The 21,736-nt window shown below is 35.7% G+C and overlaps 1 protein-coding gene across 8 annotated transcripts in view; it reads left to right on the forward strand.

The window, feature by feature from the left end:
* LOC117162164 (uncharacterized) overlaps positions 1-21,736 on the forward strand; it is a 144,352-nt gene that overhangs the window by 76,870 nt on the left and 45,746 nt on the right. The gene's annotated exons all lie outside the window — the stretch shown is intronic.

Raw genomic sequence — 21,736 nt, forward strand, 5'->3', positions numbered from 1 at the left:
TTTAAAAGTTAGTCGTGACGTTCTTTTTTATATATATGTCGGAGATGAAAGAACACCGGAGTCTGTAACTGAACAATTGTAGTTATTCAATCCGATTGTAATTGTTCGAGAGTTGTGATAGTGAGCTTGGGCTCGAGGCGACAGTCAGTCGCCGAACGTAGCCGCGGTCACGGGATGAACGCTTTGCCTAGCAAAGGTATGGAGTAATTCTATAGCTCTCCTTAAAGGAAATATTCGTGGCGACACGCGACAGTAAACATTCCAACGGTTTCTGTCCCGTGGCCCGCCACACGCAGACCCTATTCTTCGAGTAAGATGATTGCCAGATGTCGATGCGTCTCCGCAGTACATGTTCGGCTAGCCCGAGGGCCCGTTATAAATCTTAAGGTTTAGTTAACTAAAGTCCTTCAAACAGACAAACAGTCTTTGTCCCAACTACGGGAAGATAGGGGAGACATATTTTTCAACGAGCGCGGTCTCCCACTAGCAACTTTCCCTCGAGGGCGGCTAGCATCTTTTTCTAACCACCGATATGGAGATTGACCAATTAGCAGCAACGTCAATTTCCCTTACTTTCTGAACGAAGGCTTTTCTCGACGAATCCGATGATCTCGTATCCTTAGACACACCCCATTATAGTTTTCCTCTGTGGCATCATCGGGACGGGAAAGGCATTCTCGTCCGCGATCTCACTGATGAAAGGAGTAACCCTTTACGACCAGTGAATATCACGCATCCGACTTAGATTTTGTGAGTACGTTCATCTATCATCCCGTCGACCGCGGATTCGTTATTGAACCTAGGATCATTGTCATAAGTTTCTCGAGTGCCTAACTACCACGGTTACTTGTCCGGCTCTATAATAATCGTATTTGCACTAGTCAATGTCTTCTCTATTGCATAACGACAACGTGTAACCCAAACGAAGATTCGTTTCACGCCCCTAACCCTAATTCTAATGTCCGCTCCGACATATATATAAGTTTTAAAAATGTGTATCTTAGATAGATCTGCATCGAGACTTCAATTTGCCGGACGCAGCGGTTACATAATTTGATTGCATCGTTCTTTCCATCTTTTACGCTGCCGGGCAAAAGTCATACACAATTATTATCTTTTTACCCTGAAATGTACGCTAAAGATATAGACTTATGATCATTTTCAAATTTTTATAACTGCATGTGCCAGACAAGTTATTAGTACGTTGGAAGTTAGAACTCGTTGAAAAGATTAATGTTGGTCATAAAGTTGTCAAGTGGATTGCTTAATCGTAACAAAAATCCCTGGTAATTGTAGTTTACATTGTGCATAAGTTTGCACGACACAGAATTAATAGCTTTATCATTTGTAACAGCCGGGTTAAATATTAATAAATGCAACTCTATCGTCCGCAGCTTACGTAGTAATAAGGAAATTGCGGTATTCATTGGCTGCATCCATCCGCATGCATAATACCATAATGTTAGCGATAAAAAATGCAATAGAAATAAAGAATGTTTCCTTATATATATGAATAACTTTGTATCAATCCTTGGTGTACGACACACGTGCCGTAGGAAATTGCTGTTACGAAAGCTCGTTTCTATTTCAATGTAGCAACATATATATATTATCCGCGTTTGGGAAAAGATTACTCTAAGCAAAAACAGTCCGCCAAAATTATTCTTCTACGTTGATGATTTGCATTTGGACAGTTTGGTAACATTCGTGACTGATGATTTCTCGTTTAAAAAATGAACCAAGGAAAAGGCTGAAAGGTGCCATCGACGATAATGTTATTGAAAATAATTCATGAAAAATAACGGAAGAAATAACGTTTCAAATGTAGACGATCCATTCGACAATTATTTATCACTTGGTTGGAATGAGAAAAGTAAGGAAAATGCAGGGTTTGCGTTGGATTGAACGATGTATAAAAGCTTAGACGAACAAAGATGGCTATCTGATTGTTTCAAAGAAATAATTTAAAAGCGGATCTTATATGATAATGGAAAATGTTCGAAATAATGGCCAGATAACGATGAACATGCAAAATGCTTGTCGAAATAATGCCAATTGTTTGGTAATACAGCGCGTGTTCTTAACGGAATTTCCCGGTCATTTTTCTGAAAAACGAGCCTCGTTAGCATTCTACGTTTTTAATCCATTCTTGCACAAGAAACTACGCAGTTTCGGGTTATACTACGATTTTTTGTACATGCCGTATATCACAGGAACAAAGATATACAGGATGTCATCGATCAATCTACATGAAAAAATAAGTCGGAAATACAGAAAAGTAGAAAAATAGTAAATAAAATCGTAGTAAATAAGAAAAGGGCAAAAAGTAATAAAAATTTTTGTTCGCAGCACGCCTCGCTACCGATGAAAATAAATTAAAAATTTGATCATGGACGTGTACCAGGTCAATGCTTAACCAAACATGTTCATACCTTATTTTCTCGAAAATGAAACCTTAAACGAAACTATTTTATACCAGATTTTCCATTTATTTTCGCATTTAGGATAACCTCCTGACTGCCTACTCCTGCCTAGTCGACAACTACTAGCCAAATTCGAATATACCTGACAAATTTTCAAACTTAATTTTCTCAACGACAAAACCTCGAACAAAAAAATGGTGACATTTTTTGTTTTCTTCACTCTACATTTTCTACTTCTTGTTCATGTAGATTCACCTCCTTTCCACTTGTACCATTCGGTGACACTCTGTATATGTATATATATATGTATGTGTGTGTGTGTGTATTTTAAATATTCAATGCGAACAAATATTTTGCTGACCGAACCATTTTTGAGAATGTTCAGCGTTGAATAGGACGATGTCGAACTAAATGCAGGCAGAAAATTGCTATCTCGATGACAAAAAATTTAAATACTCTAATTGGAAAGATGAATATTTGGGGGACATGTGACGCTAATTATTAATGAAGTCATGGTAACCGAGCTTCCGATGGACGCCCAACGAAAAACCACTCTACCGATGGAAGATTCCCGGGGTAATTGATAAATTGCAGCAGAAATAAAATTTCATTTATTATCCATATGTATTCGAGGTCCGCAGTGACGGAAAATTAGGTCAACGTGTGACGAATGTTTTATACTACGTCGAATTTAACGTAAAACCAGACGTACGAATATGTACCTCGTGTAGGATAAGATATCGAGAAAGCAATAGCCAAATTTCTCGGTCTCTGAGCTTCCAACAATGGGAAAATATTGTTGACAAACTTAAAATTAGCAACAGATATATGACATATACGCAATTATCTCACAATCTGTTCCTTCGCCAAACAAGTGTTTGAAGCGGAACATATGTTGTTTCAACGGAGACACGTTGCGATGATCACGAATTTACGTATCCGACATTTCAAGTTGACATCTTTGAAATTGGCTACATAACTAGTTAGTAAAAATAATAAAAACAATAACTTTCGCCAATCTTAATGAATCAAATAGAAGTGCATTTTTTGTTTCTATTGGAAATCTTCGCTTCTATCGCTTACCATCGTTTATCGTTTCAATTCCTCGATTAAGCACGTGTATATAATATGATATACCAAAATGGAACAGAAGAAAAATGATAAATTCGTGCTGATAATTTATATTCATTTTTAGCAACACGATTATAAATCGCTCCATGGGATCTACAGTTCGAGAGTACTGTATACAGGATGCCTCATTTTCATCGACCCACGCAAATATCTGCTAAACTATACGTTGTTCGAAAAAATGTTTCATAGAAAACTTGTTCTATTTCAAGGTGGACGTCTTACAACAATCACCAGGTTCGTCTAGATGAAGGCGAATTCTCGAGATCTCAATGCGAGCTTTATTTTTTTTACATGGACTTTTATACACCGTTCGATGCACTTTTTTATTCTCTACAAACAAGTAGATAAGATACTTGTATCTGACAATACTTAGTTTAAAAGACATTTCAATATTGATTTCATGAAATTGAGTGTCCTAAAGACAAGGAAGACATAAACGTAAAAGCGCTACGTTATCTTTCATACGATAAGTTGCACAAGATTAAAGTTAAAATATCTTTCAAAGTAATCATTTCTTGATCCAACTACCTTAATACTTTTTTTTTATAAAGAATTAAAATATACATCGAGTGGTGCATAAAGAATCTATGGTTCCATAAAAAAAGAACAAAGACCACGTTGAAATCTCGAAGGCACGTTCATCTAGATAAGATTTCTGGCCATCATGGTATGTCCCTTTCGAAACAAAGTGAGTTTTATTTGAAACACTTTTTCCAGTAATATATAGTTTAGAAAATGTTTGCGTGGATCGATTAAAATGAGATACCGTGTATAACGATACTGACTATGTATACGGCTCTGCCCGCGTCAACTTGCATTAAACACGATTTGCATTATATGTTTTTGTAGCTGAGGATCGCGTTTGATATAGTCGATAATGGTTGTTTTTAACATTTAATGTGTCTAGATTGATGTACTCGCTCGACAGAAATTGCCTGTAATTAGCGTACGCACAAATAAATTCGCTCCTCAGTTGATTCTAAACTATGAATGGTAAATGGACAATGTAAAAGGCATTTTTTAAGTAAAATATATAGGCGCCCCAAGTGTGCAATTTATTTACATATAGATTTAGAGGTTTTCACGCCAAACACCGGCGAATTTGACGATAAAAGAACAATATTTTTTTCATCATAAAAGTGTTATTGTAAATTACCTAGGGACGATATGTGTATAGTGTTACGGGTTATTTTCGTAGAATTATTAAAGAGCTAGATATCTTTCATACATTGTTTCGATATCTTTTGTAGTTTCCGCAGCGCATTAAGTTTACTGTGTGTTTTCAATTTTTTCCACCGCACTTGCAGCACGTTTGTGTTCACCGTTCAGCTCCGGAAAAACCAATTTTAACCAAACACAGCGTGGAATGTACCTACATGGGAAAGAAAAACGCATGAAAATATAAAATTTAACGATTCTCGAGTTGCATATAAGGTAACAAACAAACAAACTGACAGACAGACAGACATTGCATTTTATTAACGTAGAGATAAAGACTCGTAAAAATTTTGTTCTATATTTTCTTTTTTTATATATATAAGATCGCTTCTTCTTTATATTTAACTACCACCTACGACCTTCGTAGCGAAATGGTTAATGCAAACGAACTTCGGATCTTCGAAAGAAAAATGCCTCGAAAAACTAGAATTTCTTCTACCTACTTCTCTCTTGTTGATCATAAAACTTTATTCTTAACTACATCTCCGCATCTTCGAAAGTGAGAAAAGACGCGTTTAGACCTACTTATTCCTACTGCTTAGCTGGCACACATAGAAGCGCAGGTGTACTCGGAAGCTAGCAATCACCGCAAGACGCAGATGTTGCGTTTCAACGCATCTCTCTTTCTCTCTCTCTCTCTCTCTCTCTATCTATCTATCTATCTATCTATCTATCTATCTATTTATCTCTATCTATTATTTATGGGACTACAACGTTACATCGATTTATAGAGATGCCAACGCCTCTCACTAATCACGTCACAGACTTTGCCTACGCCTCTGTGTATCTTCCCAGTGTATTAATATCGCGAAATTACATCAGTCGTGAGATTAATTTCAACGACATGACCTAAGGCAACTTACACGAAATTCTAGCTGTGTCGTGACGTGCCACGTCATCGCAGAACGTTTTAAACATTGTAAACAAGTCATTGCTCGAAATCGCGCGTTCAATGTCGGTACGAGAAGCTTATCAGCGCGAGACGCTTAATGATTAATGACAAGAGCGTCGAGTGTAGGAAGAACGCCTTCGAACCGTTTTGTAGCCAATATAATAAGCGCAGGCTAATTGTCTTGACATAGTAACGAAGTTCTGCTATTTCGAAAACAGCCTGGCTGTTCGAAACGAAAATATCGTCCACGAACACGAAACGACCGTGTACTCATTGTAACTCGATAACAACACCACGATGCACGCGCGATGCGTTTATTTCCATCGTAATTAAGTTTCTCAATCTGAACGATTGCGAAACTGTTTCTCTGCCGTTCGTGATCGATTTAATGCATGTAAAAGTGGTTCGTGTCTAATAAAAATAGCGTTGAGTGATCGTCAAACCGTTAAACGAGTGACAATCGCTGTGTTGTAAATTTTCATTCCTTTTTCGAAAACACGTTTGATATCTTCGATAGGAATAATTGCGCGAAGATATCGTTTTATCGCGCGTTGCATTAAAATAAGTTGTTTAAAATAATTAGAAGATATGACTCGCGTATAATAAAATTAGTGTTAAACGTTTGTTTATCAATGTGCCAAACATACGAGGATCACTGTACAGTAACGTAATCGATTTTCGTGAGAATTCCATTTTTGAAAATAAGTTTATCGTCGTAGGGTTTTTTGGTGAAAAGAAATATCGCGTTCAAATAAATTGCTCGAGGCGATCGAAAAATGGAATAGATGGTTGATTTGCGTATAATAGAAATAGCGTTAGATGATTATCAATCTATCAAGCATGTAAAGATCACCGTGTAAGTATGATAAATAAGGATAATAAATTTTCGTAGGAATTTTTCAAAAACAAGTTTGTCGTCATACGAATATTTGGGAAGGGAAAACGTTTTATTACGTATAGCAATAAAATAAATCGTTTAAAGCAACTAGACAATTGGACATTACAACTATTGACTGTACGTTTTTGTTTAATGATTATCATAAATTTCATCTTTCTAGCAAGTGACAAGTTAGTCTGTCAAGCTTGTAGGACTCGTTCGCGTCTGTTCAATTAGTTGCTGCAACAGAACCATTCATAACGAAGTTTCTCCGATTGTTTCGTATTATAATTTAGTAGAACGCCGAAATTGTTTAGTCATAGTTTTTTTCGTACGTTTTGAATACTACAAAGATATTTAATATCTTAGATTCTATCAGAAATAATAAACGTACTTTCCTGGCAGAGTTTGCCAAGTTCAGCATTAAGCACCAACTATATAATAATTTTGATTTCATATTTTCTAAACGTTTCTATTTGGAAACTTCACTGGGAATAGTGGACAGTGGATTTAACGATGTTTATCATTAATGAATGTATTCTTTTAGAAAAACTTGTCGCGCCTATGTGTGAATTATATTGTAGCAGCAAGTAAGAAAACATTTACGCTGTAATCACTGTGATTTATTATTGACAGGAGTGTCGAGTGATTTACTAATGTAAAAAGTTGACAAGATTTCTTCGTTCTTCATGTTAATGAGTTTTTTGGCTGCTGAACATCATAGGTTCTAGGTCTAGGAACAACACAAGTCAGGAATCAAGATGTAGATAGATAGGAGTGGAATATAATGCAGGTACGAAACGTAGTAAACTTTTCACGTCATGCAGTTTATTTTTGTTCGACCTCGATATGACAGCAAGCATGTTAACGTATTTCGGTTGCAATCGTGTTTTTCGGGTGGAAAGAATTTGCATCGTTTTTGAAAATAGACGGTGGCTGGAAGAACGACGAAGCAGATGTACCTAAGAATACCATAATATAGCATTTGTAAACGTAGATATGCATTAAATATGTTTTGCTTTTAATTTTTCAAAATCTTTTATTATTATCCAGTGTTTAATATATATGGCAAAGCGAAAAATAGTATATAAAAATATGAAATATTTCATTTGAGAATTATTTTAACGTAAACAAAATTCTTATTATAGAATCTGAGTACGATAAGGCTCGACGATAAAATTTGTAGAATGCTCTTCGATTCGAATGATATAGGAGATAAGTTGCGTTTTCAGCTAATTGAAAATTGAATGTAGATAAAAGAATACGAACTGTGTTTGAAATTTATTTCCTGTTACTTTAAATTAGTAATTGTAATGGAAAACTTTCAAACTTTTTTATACTACACTTTAACAATATAGTAGATGCACTTGAAATTTTATTTCATGTTCTTCTTCCTACAACTAACCCATCCGCTAGCAATTACGATAGTAATATTTCACGCTGTACAATCTCAAACAAAAACGTGACATTAAGGAAAGAGCGAGTGTCATTAAAGAGAGCACTTTGGGAACAAAGCGCTTCTATCCTTTTCGACGCCTCTTGATAGGCATTTTCTATTATATCCCACCTATCTCGTTCGAGCTTCTATCAAACCAAAAAGCCTCCAAAGATACACTACAATTTGATACGTTTCAAAACTGACAAACCCGTCATTCAAGGCAACCTCCCCTTTATTGTCGTTACGCATTAACCCATCTCATCCCTCGATCGACGTTTTTAATCGTCTCTCTCCTTCAAACTTCCACCAAACTGAAGCCATTCTACTGCCGGTTACTACGTTCAAAAAAGGAACTCTCTGGAAAAGAAAGCCCCATCTCGAAAGTATTATTACCTTCCCACGCTGCAATTCGCTAATTAATTCCGCTATTATTAATCCATTAGAAAGATGAAGAAGGAAAAAGGAAGGAAGAAAAATGCCCGTATCGATGATGACGTTACATAACGTATCATACAAGATAAACGAGCCACAGAAAGCACGAGAAAGGCAGCAAATAGGTTCCTCCTTTTTCTTTTCTCTGTTTCTTTTTTCCTCTTTTCTATTTTTTTTTTTTTTTTTTTTTTTTTTTGCTTCTCTCGTTGACGTTTACGGGAAACATTCGAGTATACATGTAAAGTGGGGGTGAGGGATACGGAGAAAGATGGAGTGAAGCAGCAGGGATGGACAGAGCGAATACAAAGGACGGACAGAGAGAAACCGAGAGAGAGAGAGAGAGGGAGGAAGGGAGAGAAGGACAGAGCGTGGTGGTGGGTGGTTGATAAAGGGGTGAGTCGACCTGAATTTCAACGCGTGACCCCAAGCTCGATGACGTCACGGGACTGTATTTCCCTCGCCCTCCTCCGTGTCCTGAAGTATTCAGGGCCGCAAAGGAGTGCAGTGGACGAAGTTAGCCGAAGAAAGAGAAAATTACGAGGCTAACTGCAAGGGGAGGGGGCAGATAAAGGGGGTTGGACGAAGAAGGGAGCAAGGTAGACAGAAGAAATGTGTGCGTATAGGTGCATGTGTGTATGCGGCAAAGGAGAGGTTGAAGGGAGAATTTCAAAAGATTCGCGGCAATTGCGTTAAGCAGCCGTGACTGTCGTGACACGACACCGAAATAAGGTTACTTGTAAACGAGACCGGTGACTAAGAGAAACCGTCTTAAAGTAAACTCGGCCCGGCGAGGAGGGTTCTTCAACCCTCCGCGTGAAATACGCTGTTAAAATCGAGTTGCCTTGTCTGGTTGCATTTTGAGCGCAGGGAAACGAGACGCAGGCTTCGATTAGGGTTGTTTGGTGGGGATCGTTTGTTCGCGTACGGATATAGTTCTCAGATTACGAGTTTTCATCTCTAAGAAGCTTTCGGCTGGGAATTTTTATTTTAAATCGCGCGTGGCAAAGGCAATTAGAGGCGTCTTCGTTTTTCAAGAAAATGCATCGAAGTTACTTGATGTGTCACCTAGCGTCTCGACGGCTGTTGATTCTCCTGATGGTCTATTAATGTATATATAACGTAATTCGATTTTATAGAATTTTGTTTCGAACATACCTTTTTAATTTAAAATCTATGCCATCACGCGTGGCTTTGTACATGAGGTTATAATAGTCATAATTGTTATATGAATGCGAACGTCAAGCGTTCAATGTTAGATTTATTTGACGATATTCGTTATAATAAAATCGATGAAAAATCATAATGTTGCGAGAGATCGGCACTGCGGCGATACGCTTCTGCGAAGCAATGACGGATGAGTTAAACGTTGTTCGCGTGTAAACGCGGTAGAACGCTGCGATCCCGTGCAAGCTGGCTTCTGTAAGTTTATTTAATAGAAATTTATCCAATCATTGTCGTCTTTCTCACTAACTCAAACCTGACTTAAGTCTAATTTATAGGACGGCATAATTTCCTCGCGTAGGGCATCATCGCAGCAGGATAGAAGATGCAGCTTGGAATCGCAAGAATACACTAATGCAGTTAATTAAAAAGAACGTTATCAATGCGTTAACGAGTGCCGTGTAATTTTCGATATTCGTTTGTTATTAGTCTGTAAACTGTAGCAAGATTATACGTATGCGTTATCGGAAAAGACAAACGTTGAATTAAATTCTTAGTGATAAAAGCGAGTCTTTCGAATTTATTTCAAGATTTTTCCACATATTGATTAATATTATGCGATTAAGTTGCCCCGTTGTCACTCGTGGAAAGAGAACATTTTTACTTGGATATTTTATTTTTTAATATACAAATAGGAAGCGAATGGAGAATATAATGTTTGCATAATTCTCTTCCGTGTGAATGGCTTCTATATTTTAGTTATTAACTCGGCGAAATGGAAACTCATTTACAAACTTATATTATCTCTGTCGTTACTATTTCGCTTTTAATATTCACTGTTCTTTCACTTTTTTATATCAACTTTTTAATCACACGCTAGAATAATTCTTCTTTTAGTACGTCGTCGTTGCTCGTTACTTTTTCCTATATACTCTCGTGTTAAAAAATTAGTAAAGTCGATACGTTCATCGAACTATACAAACACTCCATATTCATGATTTGTATAATTTAATATCAGTTCACGAGTTGAAGCAAAAATAAGATATTTTCCGGAACAACTGTCACTCGTATTCTACGATATAACGTATTCGTCCAAAGCGTAGGAATAATTCAAAGGATCAAAATACATAAACTGTTCTGGCACTCGTTCCATCATTTTATTAAACGCTTCGTCAACACTCGTTCAACAACGAAAACAGTCGCCAAAAATTTACTTACGAATGATTCACGCTTGCTGGTAATACGCCCGTTCAAACCACGCTTTTCCGACGTGTTTATCGACGAGGAAAACGATCGTTGATTTTCGCTAGAGAGATCGTAAAATGAAGGCGCGATGATGTCGGTCACGTTTCGGCCTGGAAGAGACAACAATCGATAATCCTCGAAAGCTGTGCGAGTGTAATGGTTTTTCGGCTCGGGCGACGATAAATCACGTCCGATTAACTGTTTTCAGCGACGGTGGTCGTTTCTGTGGATCGTTCGCCGATCTTAATGGCCGTTTTCCGGTTTCGTAACCGCGAGCCGGAGTTAATCTTAGCCGTTTCGCAGTTCCACGCAATTTACAACCCGCAAATCGAGACTCGTGCAGATGCCGTCCATCGATCCTTGATATCGCGACATCACGACGTCCGCGGTTCTTCTTGAAAAGATTAAATAATATTAATATTATTTTGGACGCGACGCGCGCACAGGGAAGAAACTTTTTATATCGTATAGAAATTTGATAAAGTACAATTATAATAAATACACTATATAAATAACAATTTGATAAAGTATTTCATACAAACCCGAGTACGCAACCTGAGTAGGGGTGAGATTAAAGTGTAGATTAGAATTAAATGAAGTTAATGAAATTTGGAAATTATTGAATTTAATTATTGATGAAATTAGAATAAGGCAAAGGTAGAAATAAGGTTTCGTTTACAAAATTTGTTAAGTATATAAATTATAGTTATATATGTATATATGAATGAATTTTACTATAGTTTTACATTACATTATACGTGGTATTTATGTATATGATATATAAATATAAATCAACAAATGTTGTTTTTGTTATTATTAATATTATTATTAACCGAGTATATATATCCATATAATTCATCTCGAATTTTATAGAGTCTCGGACAGCGGCTAATGTATCAGGGAAAGGCTCACTACTTTTTGCGATATATACATACATAGACATACGTTACCACATTTACCCTTTCTCCAGCTGTTACTATTGGCTCTCTTCCTATTTTCTGTATTTATTTCATATAATTCGAATGCTACTTTCGAGAATGCTACTGTCCGGAGAATTCTCACTACAGATCTTTCGGTTTCACCCTCGTCGTTAAAATTCTTTTCACGGATTTCTCTCCATCTATCTGGAAAATTGCCTTCGAACGAGAAACTGTGCGTCTAGTGACTTTATCTTGCACAGAACTCACAAGTGCAACATTTTCGAACGAAAAGAATACTTGTAACGAACAAGTAATTCGAACTGCTAATTTGACCTAGTTGCCTAGGTTGCCGTTTTCGATCAAATTTCCGAATATTTGCCTCCTCGTCGATTTCGATGTTCTTGAAATATGTCAAGGTCGTCGTTCTGAACAACCTTTTTCCTATACATATACAGAGTGGTCGGTTTCAATTTTCAAGTTATACACAAAGGTATGTTTGGTGTCATATACATATGTCCGTGTCAAGCTATCGACGTGCTATCTCCTCGTGAATTTTAATGGGATTTTTTTTAATATCTTCGTAGCGACGTATAAACAATGAAAAAGATAATAAAAATTCCAGCCACTTCCAAACCCAAAGGATTACTAAGGGTTAGGCAATTTAAATGGTGGTGGCCAGCAAAAGCGATTATATTTTGGACATACATACGGATACACCGACAATAATTATAACAGATAAAAAGATAGATATTTATTGTAATATCAGCCCCCAGGGGATCATAGAATGAACACGGTTTACAATATTCCTTATAGACACTCGTTCCTCCATACCATACCCATATCGCCCTCTGATCTATATTGCACACAGTACTCTCTTTGGTCCTATTACCTTCCACTTGCCTCCCATTCTCCCTCTCCTGGTATTAACATCCACATAAAGTTACACAGTATATAACTGGAAATGAAAGAACGCAAACAGACAAGCCAGGAAACGTAAAGTAGCCACACGCATCCATACAGAGATAATGCGGCATATTTGGAATACCAGTTTGTTTAAGATGAATGAAAAATTACAGCAGAGGATGGGAACGAATAAAACTGTATAACATCATAGGGAAGCTAATGTACTTTTATAATTTCAAACGCTCGGTAATAGCGAGAAACAAAGAGTATCTGAAGCGTTGGTCTAATTGAAAACTGACATAAAAGTAAACGATTTTGTTACGGCGTGGGTAATTTGAAATATCGCTGCTCCAATTTAGCTTCGCTATATAGAATTAAAGAGCGGTTAGATAATAAAAGCATTTTCTCTTTTCTCAGGTCCAATCGCGTACAAAAATTACAGCACAGGGAACGATCACGTTTGATGAACGTCGACTCTGTGTTAAAATTTACTTGCAGTAGTCACGTGTATAACTTGCATGGTCATAACCAACGTATTCAAAATGTAGCCACATTTCACACGTGAAACACTGCACCCACTCACTCTTCCGCTCTTTTGCCTTCGCTGTAGCTCACGTTGCAGAGAAGAGGCGCACAGCATCCGTTTCGATAGGTTTTTCCTCGATATGCCGAATTAGCAACGTGACATTGGAACCTAAAATACAGTGTCACGTTATGTACGAAATGTTCGCAAAATTGACACGAAACCATAGAATTAAGATACGAACGAGTAAATTCAGCGATTTTCTCTAATGTTTTGTCATGGTTGTAACAATGAAATACTTTTAAAAATTGACGTTCTTTTACAGATTTTACCGTAGATCGAGGCGAAAATATAAACATTACGATTCCTGAACAAATGTCACTGGTTAACAGGTCATTCGCCTCTATTATTCACGGTGTTACAAATCAGACGACGTTAATAGTTTTTTTAGATACTTCGGTACTCCAAACTACTAATAGTATTCCAAATATGCTGCATTTCTTCTACACATATCAGAGTTCGGAATACATATACCAATAAATACTATTAATTAGAACTAAAGTAAAACTACAGCTGAAAAAGCTAGAACTAAAGCTATACTAACATAAGTATATATATATATATATAAATAGATAAATATGAATATAATACTGATGGGATAAAAGCATACATTAATAAATAAAATAAAAGTAAATTATGCATAAATAAAAAGTAATATAAAATTTATTAACATACTGGTATAGAAACGATATCTAAAACCGACCATCTTGTATATAGGATGTTTCGTTATGCGTGGAACCCATTTCAGGAATTGGCAAGGGATACAAAAACGATGAACAAGGTTCATAAAAACGCGTGTCCTGTTTAACCTCGTTTCAAAGTTAGAGCCACTCTCGCGTCGCAATAATCCGCGACAACTTACCTTCATAGAGGATGCTCGAAATGACCGCCCTCGGTTTGTACGCAAGCTCGCGGTCGTCGTGTCAAAGAATTTTGCGATCTTTCAAAAATTCCAGGTCTATGTCGGATAATACAGACCGAGGGTGATTATTTGGAGCAGCTTGTACAAAGGTAAGCAGTTGTGGATTATCGAAACGCAAAAGTAGCCGTAACTTTGAAACAAGGTCAAATAGGACGCGTGTTTATATCAACTTTTTTCATTGTACTTGCGCCCCCTGTTCATTCCTAAAGTGGGTCGTGCTGTGAAACGCCCTGTATCTACAGAGAGAAAGTTGTTTAGGGTGGTGATCTTGACAACGCATTACAAGGTCATGGAAATCGATCAAACGGTAGTTATTCAATAACTTTACCCCGTTTTTGATAGAATCTACATAAGTAATGTTACGTAAGACAAGCCTAAGTGCAGAGTTTGAAGAAATTCGGCAAAATGGAAATGCGTGAAAAATACCCGACAAGTTTTAACGGCCTCGAGCAAACATACATCAAAATGACTAAATCTTTGTAACAACCTGTAATCCGTTGTTTTATCACATTTTCTCGTTGCTGATAACGCTTGAAACGTTTTTCATTCGTGTCCCAGTGTTCTTGTTTTGAAAAATTTGTCAGTTTTATGCGCACTCGTGAAAAATTTCAAAGTACAGAAATGTATCTAATATGCAAAAATATATAAAATATTCTAAATAGAGTTCTGCTTATCATATTTAATGGATGAAATAAATTTCTGTTTTATCTATATGTAAATAAATAAATAAATATATATATATATATTAGGTTGTCCGGAAAGTGTCTTTCTTTTCCAGACACGTCTTTTACAACAACGCATCTTTATACAAACATGAAACCTAATCTGTCGAACGTTGTAATCTTTATTTATTTACAACAAAATCGATCATACGTAATTCGATAAAATAATATAAAACGGAAGAAACTTTTTGGACGTATAATATATGTATATATTTTGCAATTTATCAGTAGACAAACATTCGGCAAATTGTTTTAAGTGTGGCAAAATAGCACGACGACGGTCTCCTCATTAAGACGTCATTATCGACGATCCGTGTTTTTTGCTTAAGTTTTCCCGATCCATAAAAATACGAGTTTGCATGAAATCCTATTTTAGCAGTCTATTGATTAGTCTACGAGTCTCCGATTATTAAGGGAATTATTAAGGGAGACAATGAACGCGTTAGTTAAATATATAGGACTTATTATTAAAGAGATTATTAATAGATGTAGAGAATTTTCCTTTTTCTTTGATGCACCAGACATGTTATGCTTGGAAAGTTCGAATCTTTTATCTCATTTCTGTATGACACGGACATTTTACTTCGCGCAGAATGCACATTTAAAGATTAAAAGCAGTTATTCCAAGTTTCTTGTGCTTCGTACATGTTTTATGAATATATAATTTGTCGAGGAGCTTCTGATTGGAATCTTTCGTTTTATTTTTCAATTGTCAGATTAATGCGTATCGCAGATTTGTAACGTTCAAAAAGAAGCGTTAGAATTCTACTTTCTCTTCGCAAATCTAAACGATTTAAATACTTTAGAAATTATAGGAAATATATTTACCTAGAATTTTTATCGAGCATTGTATATAATATTTTATACGATGTAATTAAAACAGAAGTCTCGTACAATTCGATTTCCAATGAAAAATTGTATTTCATAATTCGAACAACAATTTTAAATTATTTAACGTGTAGAATGGAAGGGCTCAGTGAAGAACAGATACATGTCAAATATACATAAATTTTCGTTTTTTTTTTTTAATTATCATTAATCCGTTCCCACAATATAGTGTTCATTCCACAATTTCCTAATATAATAATATGTACGTCTCACTGAAGAGAATAATATTATATTTTCTTCACGCTTTATATATTTATATTTATATAGTTTTCATATAACATCCGGAACGTATGAGTCCCATTTTGTTGGAGCTGATTGTACACGTAAAATCAATTTAGAAAAATTTCTTATAAACGTATTTCATGTTCCATATATCTTCGTTTATGCGACGTAACGAATTTTCTATTTTGATTTTATTTTATCTAGTTGCTAGACCACGTGCTTTTATGTATTTATAGAAAATTTCGGACTGCAAAATTGCACAGAATTCGCATTATATGAAAAAATATAATAAAACACCCAAAACATAGTGCTTTCTGTAATTTGGTAAGTAAAGCAATTTTCTACCGAGGATCTGCTTTTTTAAATTATATTCTTAACAATATGAATCTGCATAAAATTAATTTTGATCTATTAATTACTCTTAATTACCTTTACTCAAGAGATACTCAAAATAATCAGCTTGCATTTGAAGGCAACTCTGTCTCTTGTCGTGAATTCGGTTACATTCTGAATTGTCCCCAGCGTTTGCCGAATTTGTTGAAAGTTTGTCCTATTCTGAACCTTAATATTTCAACATTTTCAATAGCTGTTACATACACACAAAATTCATCATATCTCATGAACGAAAACAGATAAAGCGCATGTCTATACGAATTTCATTCGTTGCTTTTAGATGTACAATCACTCCCCGAAGTTGAGCCTCACATACTTTGTTATTCCCTATATTTATATTTATATATTATATGTCTGATAGTAGTTGTCATTTACCATTTAATTGAAGTGTCACTTAAAACGATTACAATTTCATAACGCTTTTCTTACGAAAATAATTTTTCCTTCAATTTGCTTTCCTCTAAAATTAATAAAACGATGACAAACATGTCTGCATTTCGCTGGACCCCTCAATTTCGGACAGAACGAATAGAATTCTGATGGAATAATTTGTGCATACGCGCATGCATATTACAATTAAACATCCTGTCTTTTATTGTAATTAACTACTACTTTATGCATCGAACTAATTTTCCGCTACGAAAGTCGGTCGATGGTAAACTAATTGATTACAGACAGTTATTATTCTTAATTAAAATATGAATATTAATGTCTTACTCATCGCTGGTATAATCATGCACAACGTTCCAGTGTCACTATTTCACAGCAGTTTGTGACTTGCCACGAAATACACCCGTTATTTTAATGATAATTACATGTTAAACGAGAATCGACTACAGTTACCCGCGGCACCGGCCGATGAAATAATTTTATCGAAATAGTATTAATAATTACGCGAATATACCAATTCGCCTACAGCTGATACCTGTTATCTGCGTTCACCAATTTCGTATAATTGCCCGATAAAATGCAAACATAATTTCCAGTTCGCCTTCTGTTAATAATCTTGGCGCAATTATAACTTATACCTTTCTACTTTAGAAAAAATTGATTTATTTGAGATAGAATCGATATTGTTCGTGTTTTGGCGAGTTAACGTTTACGATTGAAAAGCTCGGAAGAAAAGCAGTATATCGATGTTCTATATATCTACCGAATATTGTGTTCTAATAAGTTATTAACTAGCTGAGAAAGATATTGTTATTTATTCATTTTTAACTGCTGCCTTGCGGCTTAGGATGTCTTTCCATTTACAATCTATTTGTTTACGATATGTGCTTAAACCGTATTCACATTATAATTACAACTAATAACCTTACTTATCATTATCTTCCTTATTAAACTATCAACCTATTGCTAAACTATTGTTCTGTCGATGTTATAAGATGTATATGTGTGTTCAAAGTTTTATATTTTTTCGATTGTTGTACGTGAAGTGAAATGTAGATTTTACGAAGAATCAAAGAATCAAAAAATGTAAGAATGTAAAATCGAAAGTTCGTGTAAATCCTAAAGTTGAGGACTAGATAAAATAAACAAATATAAATAAATATTAACTAGCTGAGAAAGAGCGATAAGTGTACTAATGTAATTTTAATGTAATTTTATTGCGTTATGTCTTCCTTAAAAAAAATTGTGTTTAAATTTTTAATCATGTTTAAATATTAGTAATTATTCAAACGTCGATACTTTTCCATAACTCAAAAAGCATTAATTTCAAGGAAGAACTAATTTGAGGAAGCTATGAATAGAGTCAATAGTTTCCAGAGATGGAATGAAACTTGAAATTTCTAATTAATTGTGAAATAACAATAATTTTTACTTATTACTTATTTACTATTTTCTCTGTTTCAAAATGAAGTGAAACTTATTCACTGAAACTTTGATTCCATACATTTTTTGCATAAATAGGAAACTTCTATTTTCTTGCAGATAGAAAGGAGATTCAATTATTCAGAAACATTTATTTTGCTTTAAAAAAAAGTTAAAGCTGTCCGAGCATTAATGAAAGTTACTTGGAAAATGTATTACTCTTAAAAAAATTAAACGCTAAATTCTAGAGCGTATACGTAATTAATTGCTTTTTCCTTTGTACAATTCCGCCCTTGTTGTTGGCGAAATAAAACAATTATACAAAAATGGTAACTTGCTTTCTCTTCTATTATACATTGATCCTACTTTCGATTCCTTAAATAATCATACGTGAACAAATAATTTTAACCTTCGTATTTTCTCCTAAAATATCTGCTAAAAAGTATATGGATCCATCAGAAGTTTTATTAACGGAATACAAAATAACTGGTTATGGCTCAACTTTTATAACAGAGTTAAAGTGTTAACATACAAAGTTAACTTGGAACAGGAAAGGAATGATTGAAAAGTTAGAAGTTCGGTAAATCACGTTTATTTATAAAAGTTAAAAGTTTCATTCGATCCCTGCTGGTTCTCCACAAACTTGATCTGCAATTTTATTGCGTTAAAATATAAACTCTTTACAAAAAATATGTTTCAATTTTTAATCGTGTTTAAAACATAATATTAATAGTTGCTGAAATACGTCGATATTTTTCCGTTACCCAAAAGGAGTTCGATACTGATAGGTTTAATTTGGGACCATAACGTTGAAGTTTTTCGCGTAACAATTTCTCAGAATGTATTATTTATTATTTATTTATTATTGCTTAGTTCGTGCCTTTCGGCTTTGGACGAACTTTCGGTTTTACATCTCTTATATCTATTTCGTTTCTTATATGTCTACCTCCCCTCTTATCCACTCTATTGTATTGCACTCCCTTAATTATTTTATCTCTAAAAACTACAACTAAAAACTACAAATTAACAACTAATGACTAAAAATTATTGCAACTTTGGGCTTTTGCCTCCTTGCTGTGCTTCCTTCCTGTCGTTTGCCATTCTCTTCTTTATTATTGCATTTAGTTCTGTTAAACCTTCTCCAGTCTCTTTTAGTGTTTTTCCTATGTCCTTTGGTCCTCCCGTTATTTCACATTCTTCTATTACATGTCTCAGGTCTTCTTCTTTCCTTCTACATAGTCTGCATCTTTTTTCTCCCTCTTCTTTCCAGTACTCCCTTGCTTTGGTCTCGTTTCCACATCTGAATCTTGCCAGTATTCTTTTGCCCTTCCACTTTATCCTCCCTTCTAAGTACTTTGGTAATTTTTCTTTGGCGATATTTCTATAATGTATATTATATTTGGATTTCCTTATCCTTTCCCCCCTCTCTTCTGCTTCCCTCTTTCTTCTTTCTTCTATAATTTGGTCTGCTGTCATCCTTTTCTGCTCTTCTCTTGCTTCTATCTGCGTCCCTCCATTTCTCACCTCTTCTAGTCCCTTCTTTCTCTTTCTTGCTCTTTTCCCTTCTTGGCCATTTCCCCAGTTTCTCTCTCTTTCCTTTATACACTCCTTTACTAGTTCCTTTTTTGATTCTAGGGCTTTCTCTTTATAACTTGCTGCTCTTTCTAATGCTTTTTCTTTGATTTCTGTTAGCTTGCATTCTTCTAATAATATATAATTTGATGTTGTCATATCTAAACCTAATATCCATTTCACATATCTTCTTTGTATTCTATCCAGTCTTTCTTCCATGTTCCAGCCCCATACCTCTACTCCAAACAGCGCCACGTTCTTTACCAGTGCTCCAAACATCTTCATTCTCCTCTTGTAGTCCTGTTTGAATATTCTTTCTCCCACGCTCCACGTTTTCTTCATTGTTATTGTTGCTCTCTTTTACCTGTCGTGTATGTGTTTCTCATCACTACTGTTTTTCTGTAGTATGTACCCTAGGTATCTTATCTCGTCCGCTTCTTCTAATTCTTGCTCTCCCCATTTCCATTTTCTTTGTCTTCTTTTGTTCCTTCTTTTTTCGAAAACTACTACCTTGGTCTTTTCCGTGCTCAGTTCTAATTCGGCTTCCTTTAAAAATTTTTGAATCTCTTTAACATTTCTTTTAGCTCCTCTTCTTTATCCGCCATCAGCGCAATATCGTCTGCATATGCTAATGACCATACCTTTCTTTCTCCTAACCACTATACCCGCAGCTTGTCCTTTCCTTAGTTCTTCTTCCAGTCCTGCCACGTAGATGTTGAATAATGTCGGGCTCAACGGGCACCCTTGTCTGACTCCCCTCACTGTCCAAAATTCTCTTGTGTTGTGGTTCTTGACTCTCACTACATTCTTTGTTTCTGCGTATATCTCTTTAATCCTTCGAGTTAGTTTTCCGCTAATCCCCTCATTTTCCTCATTTTCTCCTCCAATTTCTCTTTGTTTAGCCTGTCGAACGCCGCTCTTAAGTCCGCAAAGCAGGCATATAATTTCCCTTTTTCTCTACTCAACTGTTTGTCTATGATATGGTTTATCACAAATACTGCGTCGGTCACTCTTCTTCCCTTTCTGAATCCGAATTGACTCTCTTCCAGTTTGTTTTCAATCTCTGCCTTCAGCCGTTCGTCCAGTATTCCTGCATAAATCTTGTACGCTGTATTCATTAATGTTACTCCTCTGTAACTCTTCGCTACTCTCTTGTCCCCCTTCTTATATATCGAACATATTACTCCTTTTTTCCAATCTTTTGGTATCCCCTCCCCATTCCATATTTTCTTTAACAACTCCCATAACGCCTTCCCCACTTCCTTCGGTGCATACTTCCATACCTCATTTTCTAGCCCGTCTTCCTCCATTGCTTTCTTTTCCTTCAAGTTTCTTAGCTGGTAGATCACCTCTTCCTTCTCTATATTATCTTCTCTCTCCTCTATTATTTCCTCTTCCGCTCTATGCCCCTCCGTTTTTCTTCCCTCTTTGTGCTCTGTTCTTTCTAAAATTTCCATAAAGTGATCTTTCCACTCTTCTTCGCTTATATCCTCATCTATACCCTCTCTACTTCTATATTTATTTATTTCCACGCTTCTTGTTCTGTTTTGATCTTCTTTATTTTCTCCATTTCTTCTTCGTGTCTTTCCTTTCTTTGTTTGCACCACTGTTTGAATGCTTTTTTTTCCTCTGTGAGCGCTTCTCTGCTGCATTTTCCTTCCATAAACTTTGCCATCTTCCTTCTCATCTCTCTTTTCCTTTCTTTCCACTCCTTGTCGTACCACGCTTTCTCTCCTATGAGAGTTTATCTTCTTTTTGATTTCCGTCTCTACTGTCCTTCCCTTGCAGGTCCAATCTTTACATTCCTCCAGGCATTTTTCTACACTTTCGTTTGTCCATTCCCTTTTCTCCTTCTTTTCTTCCTTCTTTTCCTCATTTTTTTTGTAATTCCGGCTACCCTATTACTATTTCTAACGGCATGTGGCCCGACTCTGTTCTTTTTCCTACTTTCATGTCGATTATTTCTTCTGTCGCCTCCTGAT

The sequence above is a fragment of the Bombus vancouverensis genome, chromosome 2 (assembly GCF_051014615.1).
Source record: "Bombus vancouverensis nearcticus chromosome 2, iyBomVanc1_principal, whole genome shotgun sequence".
NCBI lineage: Eukaryota > Metazoa > Arthropoda > Insecta > Hymenoptera > Apidae > Bombus > Bombus vancouverensis.